The 23,210-nt window shown below is 42.1% G+C and overlaps 3 non-coding genes across 3 annotated transcripts; all 3 read right to left on the reverse strand.

Moving 5' to 3' along the window:
• Positions 1-15: 15 nt before the first annotated feature.
• On the reverse strand, positions 16-156 carry LOC117356115. The gene has a single exon (XR_004538555.1). It is a non-coding gene; the product is annotated as a U4 spliceosomal RNA (small nuclear RNA).
• A 5,279-nt stretch (positions 157-5,435) lies between these two features.
• Positions 5,436-5,576, reverse strand: LOC117356114. The gene has a single exon (XR_004538554.1). It is a non-coding gene; the product is annotated as a U4 spliceosomal RNA (small nuclear RNA).
• A 1,689-nt stretch (positions 5,577-7,265) lies between these two features.
• Positions 7,266-7,406, reverse strand: LOC117356112. Its single transcript, XR_004538551.1, has one exon. It is a non-coding gene; the product is annotated as a U4 spliceosomal RNA (small nuclear RNA).
• Positions 7,407-23,210: the final 15,804 nt, after the last annotated feature.

The raw sequence follows: 23,210 nt of genomic DNA on the forward strand, positions 1-23,210 counted from the left end.
TAACAAAAATATCAGTCTCCATGGAGACTATCAAAAATTGCCAATGTCAACTATATTGCAAATCAACACAGCAGGGTATTGGGAAAAGTTTTCAATTAGCAATAATCATGCCTCAGATTAACCTCATTGGCTACAATACTGCCACTGCGCAAAGGTATCAAACTGTTCTTCTCTCTGCCATCCCCTACCATTAGAAACCTTTTTTTAGTTAGGGTAACCTGTTTCTTTGAACTTTTTCCACCACCCAATTACAGATCTCCCACACTAGTAAACACTGATCTAGCACAGTCACGCATTAAAACTCAAGGATTTTCATAGAGGACGATGAACGTTCTCATCACTGCACAGAAAAAAATCAGCAAAGGATGCTGGGCTTCACTATGCTAATGATTTCAACGTCCCCTTAAGCGAAGTAACGCCGTAGGCGGAGCAGCAAACCTGCTATTTATTTTTTAGTTGCCAAATTCTGGACATTCTTCATGCTTATCTACAGCATCAGGGGTGTCTACCCTATTGCAGGAGAGGATGGTGTATGGTTAGAATACCCTCCTGGAGGAGGGAGGAGAAGGAAACAACAGCGATGGAATTCAAAAAGCACAAGGGATAAATGCAGAGGATCTCTATACAGAAAAAGGATAGTATCAAAACTGCCGGGTGTCTGAGCGCTCCGTACCCCCCCCCCCCCCCCGCAGTCCGCTGGGGAGAATCAACTGCCTGTTTTCTTTATAAACAAGCAGAGGGATCAGCCACCACTATCGGGAGACCATCGACCTCATCTTGCCAAGTATCTATGCTCCGCCCAATAACTATCTGCTTTTTATTTCCAAGCAGCGGGATCAGTCATCGCCACTACAGAGAGCCCATCGACCCAATCCTGCGATTAAGAACTGCCTGCCTGCATATGTAACTGCTAGGCATATGTTACCATCAGAGTCATACAATTGCTAGATGAAAATTTAACCACTAGATGTATGTGTAATTGGTAAAGTCTTGAATTAGGACTACTTAGGAATTTTTGAGGCATATGTTATCATCAGAGACACAAATAGCTGTTAAATGCATGAGTAACTGATAGCTGCATGTATAATTACTAGAGACTTGTCGTAGAACTGCTTAAGATCTATATCCCTTTGGACCACCTTCAAAACCTACACCAATCCAGTCAACAACCATACAAACAATAACTCAAGAATTTACAGGGAAACCATTACACTTCTGTGCTAGTAAGAAATACCATACCCTGCAAACATGAATCTCCTCCTGATTTTCCTGATCTGTCTGCTAATTGGCAACATCAAAGATGTTAACTTCCTCCACCCACAATCACAATCAATCAACTACCCGGATCTCTCACTTTTACACATCTCTATTCCACAAGAAAACATAACAAATCACATTACTGCTATCTCAAATAAAAGAAGACACCAACGAACCCATAAAAAAAGAATAAGACAAGTAAAACCCATCAAAACCAATAAACCTATTGTCAGTTTGAAAGTGGTCCCCACAATATTAGGTGGTAGGGGTTAAGTGAAAGGCGTACTGACAAACGCCAGGTCCCAGGTTCAGTTCCTTCACCGAAGTTTCATTAGGGATAGAATTAAATAAGACGCACAGCCAGGGGTGATTATATAAAGAATATATTATAGAAATAGTCTTACAGAAAAGTAATATTTATAAGCATTACAATTAAGCAGAGAGCATTACACTTAAGCAGAGAGCAAGCAGTCTCACTGCCTTACAGAGGTCAGAGGCAGAGAGGGACATAAAAGCTTGCAGTTCTAGGAAGCTTCGTGTTCCATAGATAAAGGGAAGGATAGACAGAGAGAGGGAGAGCCAAGACAGAACCAGAGTGCCGAGCAAAGAGCCAAGAGATAGCTCCATAGAAAAAGAGAGAGCTATAGCTTGATAGAAAAAGAGAGCTAACTTGATAGAGCAGAGAGCAGGCTTTTATACCTTGGAATCTTATTCTGAATAGAGAAAATATTGTATCTCCCAGTATCTTTCTGTTTAGAATTTGTAAACTGTTTGAGACAATGGTTAATTTAATTAACAAAGGAGGGTGAGAAACCTGATGGGATTAAGTCTCTGGCTTGATCTGTGCACCCTTGTCCTAAGCACCCTCTTAATCAGGCATTAACACCTTTTAGCTAGCCATGATTCAATCAGGGCTACTTGAAACTTAAAATATATCAATCAGGGCTACTTAAAACAGTTTCCCTGCACTAAGGGTCTATCTGCCTTCCCATGCCAGGGTCAGATTGATATAATCTCCCAGAGGCCTCTAGGCTGACACCTATCACACCCACATCTGTCCCCTGTGCATACCTTAATACTAGATCTGTCAGGAATAAAGCCTTCCTAATTAATGATTGGATCATTAACAAGCAAATAGCCTGCCTTTTACTAACTGAAACATGGTTACTATCAGAAGATGATCCAATAATAATTGACCTCCTACCAGACAATTTTAAAATCCTTACGCTAAACCACGTGGGAAAAAAAGGAGGAGGTCTAGCAATTATTCTTAAAGATGGATTTGAGTTCGAACTATTAGATTCCAAAATGACCGACCAACTAGAAATTCTAGCCTGTAAAATTAGCAACCGTCATCTAGAAGAATCCTTATCATGCATATTATTCTATGTCCCACCAAAAAGCTGGCCAAAAGCCAAAGAAGACTTCTGTGCATTTGTCCTACACAATTCACTCGGTTCTTCTTACAATATCATCGCAGGAGACATAAACTCACACCTAGATGAAGAGGACAATACAAACGCGAAAGAGTTTAAAAACTTTCTATTCCTACTCAATTACAACCTCCCTCTACCCACACAAACACATGAAAAAGGCCATCAGTTAGATATGGTAACCATGTCCACAAAGGACATCCCAAACCCTGCCATCTCTATATGTAAAGGCACCTGGTGTCATGATATCTGGTCTGATTATTTTACTTATTATTTCAAGCTAATCTGGTCTTATTCTAAATCTAAAACATGCCCAATAATAAAAAGAGAACATCACACCAGAGGCTATATTAATCCAATAGATTTCTGGTCACAATATGAATTGCAATCAGAGATAGAAGAAGGAATCGATTTCTGGGATCACTGGATGACAACCAGCACAACCATTTTAGATAAAATCGCCCCTATACGCAATAGCAAAAGCAATGCAAATAAATATAACACATGGTTTGACACCGAACTTCTAAAACTGAAACAACTAGCTAGACGACTAGAAAGAACTTGGAAAAAAACAGGAGAACTAACAGACCGTAACAAATGGAGAGCTAACATAAAAATCTACAAACAAATGATAAAAGACAAACGTAAAGCATTCTACTCAATTAAAATCAACTCATCTTGTAATGGTTCACAAGGAATCAACACAAAAGAGCTATTCAACCTGATCACAAATTTATTTGACACCGCTCGCTACACCACACCCACACACAACTCTAAGTTACCCTCTGCAAATGACTTAGCACTACACTTCGATTCGAAAATTAAAAACCTTAGAATTCATTGTTCAACAAACGACCCTAGTGATCATCCGATACCAATCACCCAAGGAAATGATACACCGGCAGACTTGATCTGGAGCTCCTTTCAAGATTTAGAGTGGAACAATTACAACAGACTATATAACAAATACTCTAAATCCTATTGGTTCTGGACTCATGCCCCCCAGAAATCATGAAAGCGGCACCTTTAGTATTTAAACTATCGTTGATGCAATATTTGGCTCATAACCTAAAAACTGGGAAGTTCCTCTCTAATAATGGTCACATAATAATAACCCCAATTCTAAAAAATCGAAAAGAATCTTCAGCTATAATATCCAACTACAGACCAGTAGCATCCATTCCGTTTATTGCAAAAATTATGGAGAGATTGGTACACACCCAACTGATGGATTATCTGGATCAGTTCTCTCTCCTACATGAAACTCAATCCGGTTTTAGACTGTTATTCAGTACTAAGACAGTAATTGCGGCTATTTTAGACAATCTGCGCCTACTGTTTAGTAAGGGCCTTAATGCCCTGGTTATGCAATTCGATATGAGTTCTGCCTTTGATCTAGTAGACCACGGGAAACTGCTGCAATGCCTAGACACCATTGGTATCAGGGACGAGGTACTGAATTGGTTCCGTGGCTTCCTTACGTCCCACACTTATCAAGTACGTTTTAATTATGAACTTTCAGATACCTGGAGCAATCCATCCGGTGTGCCACAAGGGTCTCCGCTATCTCCATTGCTCTTCAACGTCTACATGTCCTCACTAGGCATGCAGCTAACCAAGTTAGGGATAAAACTATTTAATAATGCAGATGATTTTACGATCATCATCCCATTCGTTAATTCTATCTCTGAAACTATTCCTAAAGCTTCAGAAGCCAGAAACGTGATGGAGCACTGGATGACAACCTTTAGGCTCAAACTTAATTCAGAAAAGACAACTTTCTTCGTTGCTTCGCCACATCCGCTTGACACCAAATCACCACTATGTATCAATAATCTTAATTACCCTATCCAACCTACCATAAAGATACTAGGTGTAACTTTGGATCAGTGCCTAACCATAAGAGACCAGGTGGACTCCTTGATCAGAAAGGGATTTTTCACTCTCTGGAAACTCAGATCCATTAAAGCTTATTTCGATATAGCGGCATTCAGAACCCTAGTCCAATCCCTCGTACTGAGTCTATTTAGCAATTTCCCAAAAGAACATGCAGCGTTTACAATTAATGCAAAATGCAGCGGTCAAACTGATCTTTGGGCTGAGGACACCCTACTACCGGCAGCTGCATTGGCTGCCAATGGAGGCGCGCGTAAAGTTTAAATTTGCCTGCTTCTGCTTCAAAGCACTACATGGACTTGCCCCTAAATATATAACTGACCTTTTCGTCTTCTCAGCCAACAGACACAAGAGAAGCTCACATTCCAACCTTGTTTCCCCCCCAGTGAGAGGTTGTAAACTGAAAAAACACCATGAACATCTTCTCTCGCACCAAGCAGCATCATGGGGGTAAAGACCTAGAACAATTGCTTTCGCCCACTACTTATGAGGAATTTAGGAAACGTCTGAAAACACACCTGTTCCTAAAGTATCTAGACAACTGATCCTCTCTTCTCTCTCCCCTCTATAGCGATTAACTTGTTCTATTGATCACTCTCTCCTCAAAAATGGATTTCCTGTCCTATTAACCCTCTTTCTTCCTCCACTCTTAAAGTCAATCAATTTGTACCTTTGCTTAATCTTTGTAAACCGCATAGAACTTCACGGTATTGCGGTATATAAGCTGTTATTATTATTATAAAGTATATCCATCCTGATATTACTCCTAAGTCTAGAACAATTCTTTTAAACAATACATGCTCAGCAACCAAAACAATATACAGTACTATTATTTAACAAAAATATCAGTCTCCGTGAAGACTATCAAAAATTGCCAATGTCAACTATATTGCAAGTCAACACAGCAGGGTATTGGGAAAAGTTTTCAATTAGCAATAATCACGCCTCGGATTAACCTCATTGGCTACGATACTGCCACTGCGCAAAAATATCAAACTGTTCTTCTCTCTGCTATCCCCTACCATTAGAAACCATTTTTTAGTTAGGGTAACCTGTTTCTTTTAGCTTTTTCCACCACCCAATTATGGATCTCCAACACTAGTAAACACTGATCTAGCACAGTCACGCATTAAAACTCAAGGATTTTCATAGGGGACGATGAACGTTCTCATCACCGCACAGAAAAAAATCAGCAAAAGATGCTGGGCTTCACTATGCTAATGATTTCAACATCCCCTTAAGCGAAATAATGCCGTAGGTGGAGCAGCAAACCTGCTGTTTATTTTTTAGTTGCCAAATTCTGGACATTCTTCATGCTTATCTACAGCATCTACCCTATCACAAAAGAGGATGTTGTATGGTTAGAATACCCTCCAGGAGGAGGGAGAAGAAGGAAATAATAGTGATGGAATGCAAAAAGCACAAGGGGAAAATACAGAAGATCTCTATACAGAAAGAGGATAGTATCAAAACAAAATGTAAATGACCTTCAGAGTATCAAAGCAAATGATGATGATAAGGACTTGAATGGTCTAGCGAGTCTTGGAGTTGCCGTTGGTTTGGATAGGCTGGAGTAAGCTTCAATGGCAACTCCAGTAGTTGGAACCTAAGGACAGTACAGGGTGGACTTTTAAGGTTTCTGGCCCAGAAGAACCAGGAAAAAAAAAGAAAAGAATTCAATCATGAAATTGTAATGCATATAGTTATAGGGAAGACTGGATAGACCGATCAAGTCATTTGCTATGTTACTCTGAAGGTCATTTTAGTTTAGTTTTGATACTATCCTCTTTCTGTATAGAGATCCTCTGCATTTATCCCTTGTGCTTTTTGAATTCCATCACTGTTGTTTTCTTCTCCTCCCTCCTCCAGGAGGGTATTCTAACCATACACCATCCTCTCCTGCAATAGGGTAGACACCCCTGATGCTGTAGATAAGCATGAAGAATGTCCAGAATTTGGCAGCTAAAAATATCGCAGGGTCATGCATTTGGGCTGCAAAAACCTAAGTGGTACAGTTTCGGGTGCATGAAAGAGGAACACGACTTGATGATGGCCAAACAGGAAAAGGTGATGGTGAAAGCTAGAAGGATGTTTGGGTGCATAGGCAGAAGAATGGCCAGTAGGAAAAAGGAGGTGATGATGCCCCTTTGTAAGACTCTGGTGAATATTATGTGCAGTTCTGGAGACTGCATCTTCAAAACGATATGAACAGGAAGGAGTCGGTCCAGAGGGTGACTACTAAAATGGTCAGCATTCTTTATCATAAAGCGTAAAGATTTCAATATGTATACTTTGGAAGAAGGGCAGGAGATACAATAGCCATTTAAATATCTGTATGACATAAATACACAGGAAGAAAATTGCTTTCAATGGAAAGAAAATTCTGGAATGCAGGCGCATGAGGTGAAGCTGAAAGGAAAATACTTCTTCACAGAAAGGTAATGAATTTGTGGAACTACCTCCTAATTGTAATGGTGGAGATGAAAACTTGGGATACTAGGCACACAGGATGGGCAGATCGGATAGGCCTCTTATGGTCTTTATCTACCTTTATTTTCTGATTCAGTGATAAAGTATATCCATCCTGATGTTACTCCTAAGTCTAGAACAATTCTTTTAAACAATACATGCTCAGCAACCAAAACAATATACAGTACTATTATTTAACAAAAATATCAGTCTCCGTGGAGACTATCAAAAATTGCCAATGTCAACTATATTGCAAGTCAACACAGCAGGATATTGGGAAAAGTTTTCAATTAGCAATAATCACGCCTCGGATTAACCTCATTGGCTACGATACTGCCACTGCGCAAAGATATCAAACTGTTCTTCTCTCTGCTATCCCCTACCATTAGAAACCATTTTTTAGTTAGGGTAACCTGTTTCTTTTAGCTTTTCCCACCACCCAATTACAGATCTCCCATACTAGTAAACACTGATCTAGCACAGTCACGCATTAAAACTCAAGGATTTTCATAGAGGACGATGAACGTTCTCATCACCGCACAGAAAAAAAATCAGCAAAGGATGCTGGGCTTCACTATGCTAATATTGAGACCTCCTTGTAATTTTCCCAATTATTCTTATTTATATATAGTATCTTTTCACAGACCCTCAGAAATGCCACCAGCTACTCAAATGCATATCATAGTGGTTCGATTTATACATTAATTCCTCACTGGGTCAATCCAACTATTTTTTAAATTTTTTATATTAATGATTTTCAAAAAGTGCATCAGTGCATAGATAAAACTTTTTATAAATATAAAGCTAATACTTAGCTTAGCTTAGGTGGTCCTTTCTAAGGGATCCTGTCACCGACATGTTTCACCCTGCTCCGGTTTTATCAGGGTTGTAATCCCTAGAACATTAAAACCCATATTAAACACTAAATCTGTGTAAAGACTAAACTCATTCAAATTTTGAAAACCATTTACTTCAAGTTTAGTAAAAATATTACCTCTGTTAGAGTTGGTTTCCCACAACGCGACCACTCCCAAGATTTCAAAATGGCCATGGTGTGTTACAGCCAAGATTTAAATACCTCCCCTCCAGGAAGTCAGGTGACGTCCGGACCGCCTCCAAGCTGGGTCAGCAGAGTCTATGCTGACATCAGCAAGAGGGCGGGCTGACAGCTGTACTAGGAAGGGAAACTTTTATGTTTATGTCAAATCTCCCTAAAGGAGGCTTCTATAAATTTTTTAGTATAAATCATGTTTTATTGGTGCACTATCAGTAAATATACAGTACAGCACAACAGAACAACAAGGTCGCAAACACCAAACGTACCACCAAACACTTTTTCACCCCACCCAATGAGACCACCCCAACTCCCACTCCCAACCCGAACCCACACCATGAAACCCAACCCATACCCAAAAACCAGCAAGAAAGGAGTATGCTGAGCAAGCTGTTTTCTTATGCCGCTCAACACATAGCAAACAAAACAACCGAATCCCATCCTCCCTCCCACAGAATGGATTCCCCCCTAACCACCTAACTCCACATACTTCCCACCACTCATACCCCCCAGTCACACTCACCCAAACACCCACCAACCAACCCAGGGAAACAGCTAAGAGCATAGGGTATCAGCAACGAAATGAATTTAAGACCAGACTTCTGGCCCTAGGGGAAAGCGAGGCAATATAGGGGTCCCAGGTCTGCAGGAAAATCTTCGACCGCCTGACAGATAATCTAGCATGGCGCTGCTCCAAGAGCATCAAATTATGAAATCGATTCCTCCAAGCCCAGTAAGCAGGTGCTATGTCTTGCGTCCAAACGCTAAGAATGACCTTCTTTCCTATAACAGCACCTTTCCGGATCAACAACCGATGTCTCCGAGCAGGCACTCGCAAAGATTCATATCTATCCAAAAGCAAGCCTACCGGAGACATCGGAATAGCGTGACCAACAAGCCGCTCCAAGAAGCGGAGTATGGCTCTCCAAAAAACTTTCACTTGAGGGCATCCCCAAAATGCATGAAAAAAGGAGTTACAACCCAACGTACACTTAGATTGGAGAAGAAATGCCCCCAACCTTGTGGACCCGCTCTTGGGAAAAATATGCTCGATAAACCACTCGAAACTGGCATTCCCTCAGTTCTGCACTAATAGAAATAGAAGAGATACGACCAATTAGGGAAGGAAAGTTCAAGGACTCACCAGGTATGCCCAAATCTCTACCCCAGTGGTACTCCAAAGCCGTATAAGACTTCTGAGGAGTAAGCTGCCGCAACGCCCCATGCAACGCAGACACCGTCAAGCCACAAGCATCAAATTGGGCAAAAAAGAGACGAAATTGGTGACCCAATCGAAACCGTAAGCCCGGGCGTGCCAAGGACCTCACATAATGATGAATTTGCTGATACGCAAACAGACCTCCCACACCCAAGGAATGAAGCAGGGGAAAATCTCCCCAAGGTCTTATAGCACCCTCCTCGTCCAATAAATGCTCAAGAAGAAGCAACCCCTCTCCAGTCCATCGCACAAAGACAGGGTTATCACAGCCCGGCAGGAACTGCGGATTCCCCCGTATAGACAACTGATCCGAAACCTGATGGTCTCCCCCCAGCAACCCGACCAAGGCCTTCCAAGAAAAACGCCACGACCGCAGAATAAAACTGGATCGGAGCGCGGGGGGCAAGAGACGAACAGGCAACTGAGTCAACGAAAACAAGTGCCAAGGAGAGAAAAGAGCATTTTCAAAGTCCCGAAAAAGATAGTCATCTCTCCGTAAGCACCAGTCACCCAAGAATCGCAGCAAGCAAGCCAGATTATAGAGGCCGATATCCGGGAGTCCCACACCACCGATCCTCCCCGAACCGAACAAATAAGAGATCGATATCTGAGACTTCTTGCCCTGCCAGAGGAATCGGGTCAGCTGCCTATTCTATAAATTTTTTAAAACACTCCCTACTTATCCATTAGATTACTAGGGGATGAAAATGAATCAGACAAAACCTCATAAGTATAAGCCACTCTAATTCCAGATTTAAACCCAGAGGGGTAACAGTGTTCAAGCGATATATCCACCTCTTAACATAGAAACATAGAAATAGACGGCAGATAAGGGCCCACGGCCCATCTAGTCTGCCCACCTTAATGTCCCTCCCCTACCTTTGCCCTGTGAATAGATCCCATGTGCCGATCCCATTTGGCCTTAAAATCAGGCACGCTGCTGGCCTCAATCACCTGTAGTGGAAGACTATTCCAGTGATCAACCACTCTTTCAGTGAAAAAGAATTTCCTGGTGTCACCTCGTAGTTTCCCGCCCCTGATTTTCAACGGATGAAAATCAGGGGCGGGAAACTACGAGGTGACACCAGGAAATTCTTTTTCACTGAAAGAGTGGTTGATCACTGGAATAGTCTTCCACTACAGGTGATTGAGGCCAGCAGCGTGCCTGATTTTAAGGCCAAAGAAATTCAGTTTAGCCTCCAGATCCCCCTCCACCCCTTGCACTATTAGTTTATCTATTATTTGCCACCTAATCTGATCCACCCTATGTTTTTTTGCTATCCAATGTTGGACAAGGGGGGCTGACAGAGATTCAGTATTGATCCGCAACTTATGTTCATTCAAGCGTAAATGGACCGGACGTTTAGTCCGGCCCACATATACTAAAGAACATGGGCACACTATTATGTAAATCACCCAATCATATTTACAGTATGTATTTTCTCGAGTTTTAATAATTCTACCTGTTTGGGGATCCTGCCAACGGTCTCCTTCGATGGTATTAGGATACCATTGGCAACGAGAGCATTTTGTATGTGTACCAACCATGTTTTCAAGAAAACCTCGTCCTTCTAACACCTGTCCAATAGTTGTCCCCTTAGTGTAAGCTATCATAGGTGGCTCTTCCAGGCCCCTTAACGTTTGTAAAATGGGCCAGTGGGATTTAATGGAGCTCACCACTCCCTTAGTAACATCTGAATAAGGGAGAACACATACAAGTCTAGAAGGTTTATCATCAGGATAATCAACTCCCTCCTTCTCCTGTAGCAACAACTCTCGGTTTGCGAACCTTGCTCGCAAATATGCATTTTTAATAGATTTTTGAGGGTACCCTCTCAAACGGAAACGTTCCTTCATATCTGCAGCAACCTTTTTAAACTCATTCAGATCAGAACAGGTTCTCCTGGCTCTTAAAAACTGACTCACCGGAAGACTAAACTTTAGCCTATGGGGGTGGAAACTGGAGAAATGCAGCAGGGTGTTACAAGCAACTGGCTTTCTAAATAATTTAGTGTTTAATTTATTATCTTGCCTGGATATTAGAATGTCAAGGAACTCAATTTTAGTAGTACTGTACGTAACTGTAAACTGTAAGTTTTCATTAATAGTGTTTAACCAGCTAACATATGTTTGAAGATCCATGATTGTTCCCTTCCAAAGGAAGAATATATCATCTAAAAACTATTTCCAGTATAGGATATTGGCAGAATATTGTAAAGAGGGGTATACTACTTCTTCCTCAAACTTTCCCACATATAAGGTGGCAACCAATGGGGCCAACGAGGCTCCCATAGCCACCCCTTGAACCTGTTTGTAATAGGTGCCTTCATACTCAAAGAAGTTTTCTTTTATGACCCATCTAGATAACATTAACAGGAATTCAGTAGTAATCCTCTGAGGGGCTGGTCTTGCTAGTAGGGTATCTCTAATGATGTCAAGAGCACCTTGTTGTGGAATTTTAGTGTACAAAGATACAACGTCCAAAGTGACCATAAGACAATTTTCAGGAACTTCCGGGATTTAACTCAGGGACCTCAAAAAATGAGAAGAATCCTTCAAATAAGAACGTACTTTGATGGCTGCCTGTTTCAAGAAAATATCTAAAAATTTAGAAAGAGGTTCCAGAAGGATATCTCTAGTGTTCACTATAGGCATCCCTGGAGGAGCTTTCAGGTCCTTATGAATCTTCGGAACAAATTTGATCTTAGGTGTCTTAGGAAATTTCTCTATTAAAAATTTATATTCACTTTTGGTAAGTTGACCCTCTTCATATGTCGTAGTAATGAAGTTAAATATATCTCTCATCAATATCTCGCCTGGATGTTGACTACATATATTATAAGATGTTACATCACCTAACTGGCGACTAGCTTCAGCCCTATAGTTGGAACGGTTCTGGACTACAAGCGCCCCTCCTTTATCTGCTTTCTTTATAACAATATCATCCCTATCTGCTGAGCAAGGGTCATCGACGCCTTTGTGAAAGCTTCCGGTTTGAAAATAATAATACATGCAAAATGAAACCAGCACAAGGTTTTTAAAAAAAAATTATAACCAAGATTTATTGAATTATTGTTTCTATTTTTCCATTATTAGATCAAAAGCATCAGCATAATTAATGCTTACGGTTGCGCTAATGGGAGATCGTCAGAGGTGCCAAATACTGGCCTTCTCACAACGGTCTCGAACCCCTATCTCTGGTCATTCTATTATATAACTTTTGGCTCAGTGACATCATCAGTATAACAACGAAAGAGGTGGTCTTAAAAGTTTTGACAAAGGAAAATAAATCCCTTCATGTTTCCATGTTTAAAAGTTTAGAACAGTACATTTGATTTCTGAATTAACATTATAACATATTCAAAAGAATTCTACAATTATTAACAGGGTGCTGAGAAATGCTCAGCCCTTCCATGCTGACAAGTTCTGAGCCTTAAAGGAAAAAACTCTTGGGCTGCCTGAGCTGATAGTCTCACACACAAAGCGCAGGAGTAGTCTCTGACTTAATCACTCCCAGATGTTGCCTCAGGATTTCTCTAGACAAATATATTTTATGTTTTTCAAACCCTATGAGGTTCAACACAGTCACACATATTCATTTATACTTTGCTTGGCCAAGCCTCCATACATTCAATAAATCATAATTTTCATTCAAAACTACATCCAATTCAGTTTGGGGACACGCTATCCTTCTCTACCAGTCTAAAGCAAGCATATCTGGTGTTAATTAACACCACGCTGCTGGGAGCGGGAAAAACTCAGAGAGGACAAAGAAGACAGAAAACTATTCACTGGCCCAAGATGGTGTCCGAAGACAGGACAGATATAGTACACACAGAGAACCCAAACTGGACTCCATATAATCATGTATTCATGATTTCCACCATGATTTGGCTCAACAGCAAAGTACATAAACAGATATTATTATGCTTTCCCTTATATTAATCCTTAGTGTGTTTTTCTCTGGCCTTAGCTACATTATATTTAAATTTTTATTCACCTGTTTTTCCGTACGCTTCTATTTGGGCGTGGTCCTTAACTAACACAGATGTTTGTCTAACTAGAATTACCCAGAATCATACGAAAAACTGGCCTTTTGTAGAAAAAAAACTCCACAAAAAATACTGCACTTATTATGTCCTAACATCCATTCCCATTTCCGTCCCATAACCAGCACCCCCTGCTGGCCACGAGCCACTACTCACTGCTAAATCTTTTAATGCTTTGTACTGGCCATAAGTTAAATTGTATCTTTGGTTCTTAAAATTATAACTCATTTCCAAACTTGTAATATCAGACAAAACTAGATCTCAAAAAATAGAAACAGCAGGGTCCATAGGGGGGAGGGGGGGTCCAAGATGACTTAGCCATACAGATAGAACAATCCCTTTCTTCATTAATATTCTTATTTTCATTATTATCATCCATCATTATCATCCATATGTTGTTGCTGGAAAAAGATTTAAATTTGTAACTTGCGTATAAATTTATGGAAAGCAATTTTCAGTCTAAAGAAATCAGGGCCCTCCTGGAGGACAAAGCCTAGTTCAAGCTAGTAGTCCTTCTTCCTGAACTGTGGGGGAAGGGAAAACTGTTGCTTAACCCCAGGGCTTCCCCTACTGGTAACAGAAGGTACGTCAGGCAACATGCTAAACTGTGGTTTAACCTGAGCAGGTTGGGAACTGTCTGCTTTTGCTACAGGTCTAACCCTAGGGTCAGATCTAGCAGGCACACCTTCCATATCACATACCCCCCCCTTAAATGACTGCTAGGGGTGGGCCTATGCTTATCCGGATTTTTTTTTTTTCAATCCGAGATAAGGCGTCAGCGTTAATGTTTCCTATTTTTACCTCCCTCCTTCTCCCTGGAGGGTGAATGGGACCAGCAGTAAAGAAGTCTCTGTCCCAATATAATTCCTGCGACTGAGATATTTCTGCTGGCGCCGTCATTACTGGAAGGTAATCTTCCTCTAAGGAACCTAATCGGGCTTCAAACCCATCAATTAATTTGCACATTTCCTTTAAAATCTTTGCTCCCTATTTGTTCCACTTGAACCTGTACTTTTTTAACCTCCTCCCGTACCTCACTAACCGCGCATGAAATGTTATTTACTTCGGCTGTGGGGTCCGGTTGTTCCTCAACATGGCATTCAATATGCCCTATCTGTTCTTTGAGGCCTTGGGTACTAGACTTTAATTCCTGCAAATCTTTCTGACATTGTTGCAGATTCTCCTCCGGGGCAGTTCTGAGCAACTGATCAGTTTGGGAAATAGTTTCATTTAATCGGTTGCCTAAGCCAGTGTTTTTCAACCGCTGTTCCGCGGCACACTAGTGTGCCGCGAGATGTTGCCTGGTGTGCCACAGGGCTGCCATCAGGGCAGTACTACCAGTCCTGCATTCAGGGGCCCGGAGCTGACAGGGGGCCCGAGGCAGGGGCGCCAGTAGCTCGCCAAGGCAAAGTGAGTCGATCACCCAGGACTCACTTTGTCTTGGCAATCTAATCTATCGAGCCGATAAGTCTTCTTCTCCCCGACGTCAATTCTGCAGTCGGAGAGGAAGTTCGGGCCAGTCAATCGCTGCCTGGCTGGGCGGAACTTCCTCTCCGATTGCAGAATTGACGTCAGGGAGAGCATGCGTCGGCTTCGGCTTTGGGGCCTGTTATCCATTGGTGGGTCCTGTTCCCCGATGGCAGCGGCAGTGGCTTGGGGAACGGCAGGGAGAAAGAAAGAAAGGGGGCAGGCAGGGAAACAGAAGGAAAGAAGAGAAACAGAAAAAAAGAAAGAAAGGTCAGGGAGAGAGGAAGAAAAAGTTGGGGGAGGGAATGAGGTGTGGAGGAGAGAAAGCATACAGGCTGATAGAAGGGAAGAAAGATTGGATGCACAGTCAGAAGAAGAAAGTGCAACCAGAAATCACCAGACAAGGTAGGAAAAATGATTTTATTTTAAATTTAGCAAAGTGGAGGCAGTATTACCACAGTTTCAAAGGAATTTGCCCAAATAACTTAATAGTTAACTGGGTAAATTCCCAGAGATGAAAACTTCCCTTCACTTACTATACACAGTTCTGAATTTATATCTGCTGTCTATATTTTACAATATGGTCACCTTTTACTAAACCGCAATAGTGGTTTTTAGCGCAGGGAGCCTATGAGCGTCAAGAGCAGCGCTGGGCATTCAGCGCAGCTCCCTGCGCTAAAAACTGCTATTGTGGTTTAATAAAAAGGATGGAGGGTATATTTGTCTATTTTTGTATGCTATAAAAACCAAATACAGAGAGAGACTGAGAGCTGTTGACGAAGAGCTACGTGTGTGTCTTTCTTCGATTCCAGCCAGAATATCAGCTTTGTGTTCAGCCAAACAGGCCCAGGTTTCGCACTGAATAAAGTATTTTATAATTTTTCACTATTCTGTTTACTTAATATTTCATAATAAAGTAATTATAAAATACTTTCTTTGTGTTTATTTGATTCCTATTCAAGAGAATTACTTTATATATAGTCAATATAGGCACAGAGTTAAATTTTTTAACATTTTCTAATGGTGGTGTGCCTCGTGATTTTTTTCATGAAACAAGTGTGCCTTTGCCCAAAAAAGGTTGAAAAACACTGGCCTAAGCTACCCTGTATTTCTTGTACTACCCTTTCCCTTCCTGGCTTTGAGCCAGTTCTTAGTGTAATTTGCTAAACTGTTGCTCCACAGCTTTCTCTATCTCTGCCAGTGGGTCAGGGCTAGATTGTGCTGTCACAGTCTGGTGAGAGCTGATTTCCCCTTCCACCAGAGCAACAGAGGACCCAAAGCCTTTGACTCCTCTACGAGTGGGCAACAATTGTCTCCATTGCTCTAGCTCAGGGTGCCAAATCCGCTCACAAATTAACTGTGCAATGCGGTCACCTCTCTTCACCTGAAATTCCTCCTCAGCATTATTTATCAGTAGGACGGTCACATTACCTCGATAGTCTGGGTCAATCACTCCCACCCCTATATCAATAGCATGTTGTGAGGCTAGTCCTGAACGTGGGGCTACTCTCAAGTAAGACCCTGGTGCCGGTGATACCTGAATATCGGTCGGTATCAACAATCTACCTCTAGCCTCCACCACTGCATCCTGAGCCGCATAAATATCACACCCCACAGCTTTATCATATGCATACGTGGGTGCTTGCGCATGTTCTGACAAGGGAACCCACCTAATCATGGGGCGCCAGCGAGAATGGGCCCTTCTTCCCTGCGGAGGATACCATCTACGGGAACCTTTCTCCTGGGCCTTTCCTTAGAACTGTCCCTCGCCATAAGGGTACACTTGGGTCTCTCTCCTACCCCCTGGGCTCCAGAGAATTTCCTCTGCTGGATGCCTTCTCCCAGATTTGTCCAATCGCAACCCAGAATCAGAGCGGCAGGAGCACTAGGAATAACGGCCACCCTCAGGATTTGCACCTCCCCCTCATACTGTATCGGGATGAGATATCTAGGATAGGCCGTTTTTCCCCCATGGACACAGACCACACTCACCTTGCCTGGTATTTTGCTAAAAGGACCTTTTTCCTTGCCTGATCCCAGTAAGCCTAGACATGACAGACTGTTCTGCTCCTGTGTTCAGTAAAGCCTTAATCGGCAAGCCCTGTATGTGGACCTGTATTTCATAGGGACCCAGATGATTACCTGCCTCGCCACAGGAGGTGGTAAGCGTCAATTTAACCCTGCATTGCTTTTGCATATGCCCGGCTTTCCCACACCTAAAACAAGTGAAAGCTTTCTTCCCGGGTGTGAGAGGGTCCTGAATCTTTCTCAAGGGTTGGGGTATACCCTCCTGAGACCTATTATGGGGCCTCGCCTGTGTTGCTTGCCCCCTACTTGACCACATACTCCCATGTGTATCTCCCACAGGCGTGGTAGTGGTCATGGAGTCTAAATAGGCCTCTGCTAGGACGATCACCTGGGCTAAGGAGCGACTACCCTGTCTCTGGATCCAGGCCTTCAAACTTTTAGGCACAGCCTCTAGAAACTGCTCGTGCAACAATTCTGTGAGCAAAGCCTGGGAATCCCCAAGACAGGGTTGTAGCCACCTTTCGGCTAATTTTCTTAGCCGGTGTAAGAGTGCCTTGGGCCTTTTTCCCCCCCCCCCCATTTGGGCACCCCTAAACTCTTGCCGGTAGTGCTCCCTAGTGAAGCCTAGATAGTCTAGGACAGTGATGGCTAACCTTTTTGAGCCCGAGTGCCCAAACTGCCGCACAAAACCAAAGAATTTCCTCAAAGTGCCAGCACGTCAATTAAACCTTAATAACAAGATTTTAGTATCTAAAAACTCTTTATAAAGTTGCCTGAACTATGTAACATCATTTTTAAAGGTTAGAATCTTTGTATTGTCAGAGAATCAATTTGATTCACAATCCTTTGGTTTTCATTTCAATTTATTGGCAATTTTATAATGTTTTAATGATTTCATTCAATTTAATGAATTTAGGAAGAATTTGATTCAGTTACACAATATATTTTAAATGTATTATTCACATAACATGTCAAATGTATCCTGAGTAAAAAAAAAGATAAACTTCTTAAAACTGTTAACTGTGTCAAGACTCGGTGTGTATTCCCAAAGAGTCTATACATGTTTTTTTGTAAAATTTACAATCAAATTAGAAAATAGTTAAATCATTACATTTCTAATAATATGATGTAAAGAAAACAAAAGAGCTTTCAATTAAACCAACCGTTTATATTGGAAATTCCAGATTGGAATACAACAGGGCCATGTAAAGTCCCTTTTTTAAATAACATCTTTAAATAATATTTAAATAACTTAGAAAGTGTCTTAACTACAAACTGAAAACACTGCTTCATGTAAACATATGCATTGGGCATGCTCTGACAAAAATTAATGTGATTTTTGTTGTTGCATGCATGCTGATAACTTGTCAATCCTTAGCTCATAGTGCGTTAATTTCAGAGCAACACATGCAGCACTCATGTCATCCGTTAATCTGTTTCTAGCATCAGATTTTATATGATTCAAAGCCGAAAACAGCTGCTCACAAGCATAGGATGACCCAAACAAAGTAAGAAGAGCAATCCCAAGTGCTTTCATGGACTTAAAATTGTCTGGCAGAGAATTCCACGTTTTTAGGATTTCATTTTCAGAACTACTAGCAGTGATTTCATTTGTCACCCTTTCACACTCAATACGTTCAAGAGCCGCACGCAGGTCATTGAATTTACTTTTCCAGATAGAGCTTTCTTGAAATTCCAGTAGCTCCATTTCCAAATTTTGAATATCCAACCACTGTAAGCAGGAAAGATCAAGATCTTCAAATGTGGACTTTTCTGGGGAAGTTATAAATGAAAGGGTTGTCTCCATCTTACGGAACTGAGAAAATCTTTTACTAAAATTCTCCTTTGCTTCGGCTACAATGGTGGAATATGCTTTGTGGATTTCCTGGTGTTTTTTATGACTGTCCACAAATGTTGTAGAATTATCCAAATGTATTTTTAGGTTGGGAAAATATTTTAGCTGTCCACTCTCAAGGTCTTTTTCAAAAACATGCAATTTTCTCTCAAAAGCTTTGATGTCACTAAACATGCTTTCTGCTGTTTTTCCCATGCCTTGTAATTTTTTGTTTAGTACATTAAAGTGGTTAGTAAAATCTGTAAAGAACATGAGGTTGGTAAGCCAGGCCATGTTGGTGAGTTGAGGATAGTCTTCCCCCTTTTCGTTCATAAATAGCCTAACTTCTTCCAAGCAGGCCACAAATCTCTCCAACACTCATCCTCTGCTCATCCACCGGACATTATTGTACATCAGTAAAGTGTTATATTGTGCCTGAACCTCATCAAGAAGGGCTTGAAATTGTCGAAAATTAAGAGCACGCGCCATGATGAAGTTCACCATTTTTGTTACATCTTTGAGGACATCGTCAAGTTTTTTTGCTGCTTTCTTTGGCGCAGAGAGCCTCTTGATGTATTATGCAGTGAAATTGAATCAGTGAATGTTTTGCTTCCTTAGCAAAGAAATGAATGAATCCTGATGTTGTCCCCACCATGCTAGGTGCTCCATCGCTAGTAACTGAAACCACTTTTTCTGGACTTATGTCTAGTGATGAAAAAGCCTCCATCACAGCATTGTGGATATCTATCCCTTGTGTTCTTCCAGGCAAAGACAGCAGTTTTACCAGCTCTTCTCTCATGATGTCACCAGTAGCATAACGCAAAATGAGCGCTAGTCTTGCATGGTTAGTAATATCTGTACTTTCATCCAAGCACATGGAGTAGAAGGGTGCTTTTTGTAAGTTGCAAGTAAGCTGTTGACTAACATCAGCAGCCATTCGCAGAACCCTATCTTTTGCAGTATTTCTGTTTAGCGGCATCTCAGAGATACGCTGCACAATTTTATCCTTGTTTTGGAAATCATGGAAGAGTGAATTACTCCCAGCCAAAATTGCCTTTTTGATAAAATCTCCATCAGAGAGGGGCTTACCATGTTTTGCCATGCACAGTGAAATTTGAAAGCTGGCAACTGTAAGATGATTAGTTTTTGAAAGATAGTTGCTAAAACTAAGAGACTGGGAGTGATATTTCTTTAATTTTCCTACAAGGAACTCTTTTCTTTGAGCTGAACCAAGTTCAGCAACACTGTTATGGTTGGTCTCAAAGTGCGAGACCATAATACACAATGCTTTCCCACTGCGTTCAATCTCTCCATATGTCTCTGTCCAGGCCTCTTGGAATGGTCTTCCACTATCTGTTTTTGCTTTTTTTGCTGTACTCATTTTCTTTGTTCAAGACTTCAAGTCTACAAAAAGATAAAATTTGTATAATTAAAAAAATCTAATGAAGTGCTGTATACAAATCCGTCCCATAAAAAAATATGTGATTGGGGAATTTTACTAATTGTAGACATCCGTTTTGGTCAAAAAATATACTGTCTCACAGCCCCGCGGCAGCTGCGAGGAACACATTGCCAGGCAGGGCCGGACTGGGACAAAAAATAGGCCCGGGCATTTTAGGATGAGCAGCCCAATCACATGACCTCACGCAGGCCCCGCCCATTGAAGTCCAGGGGCAGGGCTAAAATGCAGAAGCACGGCAAGCCACTAATAAGAAGTGACTGCGATTCCCCAAATAAAATGACCTGCAAACTGGATTAATCGCATTAATGACTATACAACATTGGATTCATCACAATAACAACTAATTAAGAGGTGACCTGAGTGTATGGGAAAAAGTCTTTTATTTTTCATTATTGGAGCCTTTGTTATTTTATTATGATGTTTACAAAAGCACTGTGAAGGGCCATATATACACTTTACTGTTTTTTGCTATATTGATTTTTCCATAAGGAACAGCGCAGAGGATTAGTGTGTTGGTTGTTCACAGAGAGCCCAGCCCTCCTCTCAGCTTACTGAACTTCTCTATGCAATCATCATAAGCAGCTTTTTTATTTCCTCGAATTTAGCATGTCCCCCATGGAAGATACAGAGGTTTTTACAGAGGAGCACATTATTAGACACATTAACATCCCCCCATATCCTCACCTCTCTAGCATGGGAGCACTAGGAACTGTTCCTGATTACAGATGTCACATTTGGAGTCACACTACAGCCTCATTGAGTTCCTGTGACAGACTCAGTGTGACGCTTCTCTTCCTCCCCCCACTTCCCCCTCACACACTGCTTGGCTCATAGGATACTAAGGGGAAGACAGGCAGGCTAAACATCCACTCACAGGACTGTAGCCAGCACAGGAGGATGGGCCGCGGCCCACCGGGACAATGCCCGGTCCTCCCAATGGCCAGTCCGGCCCTGTTGCCAGGTGAGCTGCAAAGCAGACACCGGCACACTCGCCTCCTGCCGCGCCACATATCTTAATTGCGGACCTTCCCGCGTGCCAGCTGTGGCACGCGAAGGCCTTGCAGCTGGCACGCGGGAAGGTCCGCAATTAAGATATGTGGCGCGGCAGGAGGCGAGTGTGCTGGTGTCTGCTTTGCAGCTCACCTGGCAACAGGGCCGGACTGGCCATTGGGAGGACCGGGCATTGTCCCATAGGTGCCATAGGTTCGCCATCGCTGGTCTAGGATATGATTTTTTATAGCCCTATAATTGCTGGCTAGCTCAGGGCTGAGAGTCTGATATGTCGTGAGCGCTGTTCCTGCAAGGCACGGGATCAGTCTCGTCGCCCACTGTTGCTCAGGTCAGCCGGCCGCTACCGCCATTCTCTCGAATGCCAAAAGAAAGTCATCTGGAGCATCAGTTGGACCCATCTTACACACTTACATAGTATTAAGTAAAGACGGTCCTACTGGAGCTCACACGGGTGCTGGTAACCCAGCACAGGTTCCACTAGTCCCTTGGAACAACTGGGCTAATGTCCGCGTCTGGTCACCCATAGCTTGAATCAATTCGTCATGCTTCTGACCGGTCTCTGACTGACTCGCATGCCAAAGGTCCTGGTTGCTTTGCAGCACGACCTTCAGGTCTTCGGTTTGCTTCAGTCTTTCGAAAACCAAAAGGGTGAACAGCTGTTGGAGATCCATGGCGAATCCTGGAAGAAAAAAAAACAAGAAAAGGAAACCCAAGTGCGACCTTTTTTTTTTTTTCTCTTGGCCCATTCCCGCAAGTTAAACCCAACCTCCGCTAGCCAGAGTCTTTACCACATCCTTATCCTCTACCAGCTGTCCCCAGAGTACTCTTACCTGACAGATTGATGAGTCTTAGCCTTAGGGTATCTGTAACTGGGCTTGGCACACTGGAATTCAGCTGGGCTCGCTCTGGTCCGGTTCCTCCGTCCTCCTTCCACGAACTTCACCGGTCCAGTCACTCCCACAGCTGCCAATTGCACTTTGCTGTAGTTCTGGTCCCGATCCACTCCAACAGGTGTAAAGAACTCCAAATGAATAATCACAAATAAAACTTTAATCCTGATTCTGTGTTCTTCCCTTCGCAGTCTCTCACTAAAGGCAGTAACATGAAATCCCATGAGTGATACCACGTTTGTCACCAGCGGGCTCAGGGCAATGGGTCCCGGGCCGCTGGGACAAGGAAATACTCTTGTGTGCCGCGGAGGGCAACACAAGGAGAAAGAAAGTCAGGTTTAATGGAAGACACAAAAACAAACTAGGAAAGTGAAAATCAAAACCCGGACTGGATTTATTCTTCAGAACAAAATAAAACAGTTGCTTCACTCTTTTGTTCTTAACCCAGTCCTCAAATAAATCAAACATAAACTTTGTCAGGATTCAGCAGTAAATAATAAAGTCCCAAAACATAAGGTATGGCATAGCCTAAAAGTCCTATTGCTGTACAAAAACTTCAAAGGGTTTTTAACCCAAAACAAGAAACCTTATCTTTTTTAAGCAAAAATGGATTCTTCATATAATCAAGAGCTCCAGTCAGTAAGGTTTCACTCAAACCAAAAATAATCCAAAACATAAGTCTTTACTTTCCTCAGGAAGACTTGTGCTTGTATCAGCACTGATTCCTAAAGCAGCAGTAGTGCTGGGCAAGGTCCGGTGCTTCACGTGGTGATAATTTTCCAAAATTTGGCCCTCGATCCCACCGCATGAATGTGGGGCAAACCCCACCACCTTAGTTACAAAACAGTCAAACTTCAAAAAGGAAGAAAAGTAAAACTAATCCACAACAGGATAAGTCCAGCACAGCCCTTGTCAAAAGAATCCTATCCTGCTTTAAACTTAGCAAGATTCACAAGGCACAACTGCAAAAATAGTCCCAATTGCAAAACCTGGATATTTGTAATCCACTTTAGAGAGTTTTAAACACATGAATTGGACCAGCATATTTCTATGGGCTGAACACCGTTAGGTACCTCAGTAATTGGCTCCGGCTCCAGTTCCATGGCTTGGGATTCTTCAAAATGGTCAGAAGGTAGCTCTG

Source organism: Geotrypetes seraphini, chromosome 2 (assembly GCF_902459505.1).
Source record: "Geotrypetes seraphini chromosome 2, aGeoSer1.1, whole genome shotgun sequence".
Lineage (NCBI taxonomy): Eukaryota > Metazoa > Chordata > Amphibia > Gymnophiona > Dermophiidae > Geotrypetes > Geotrypetes seraphini.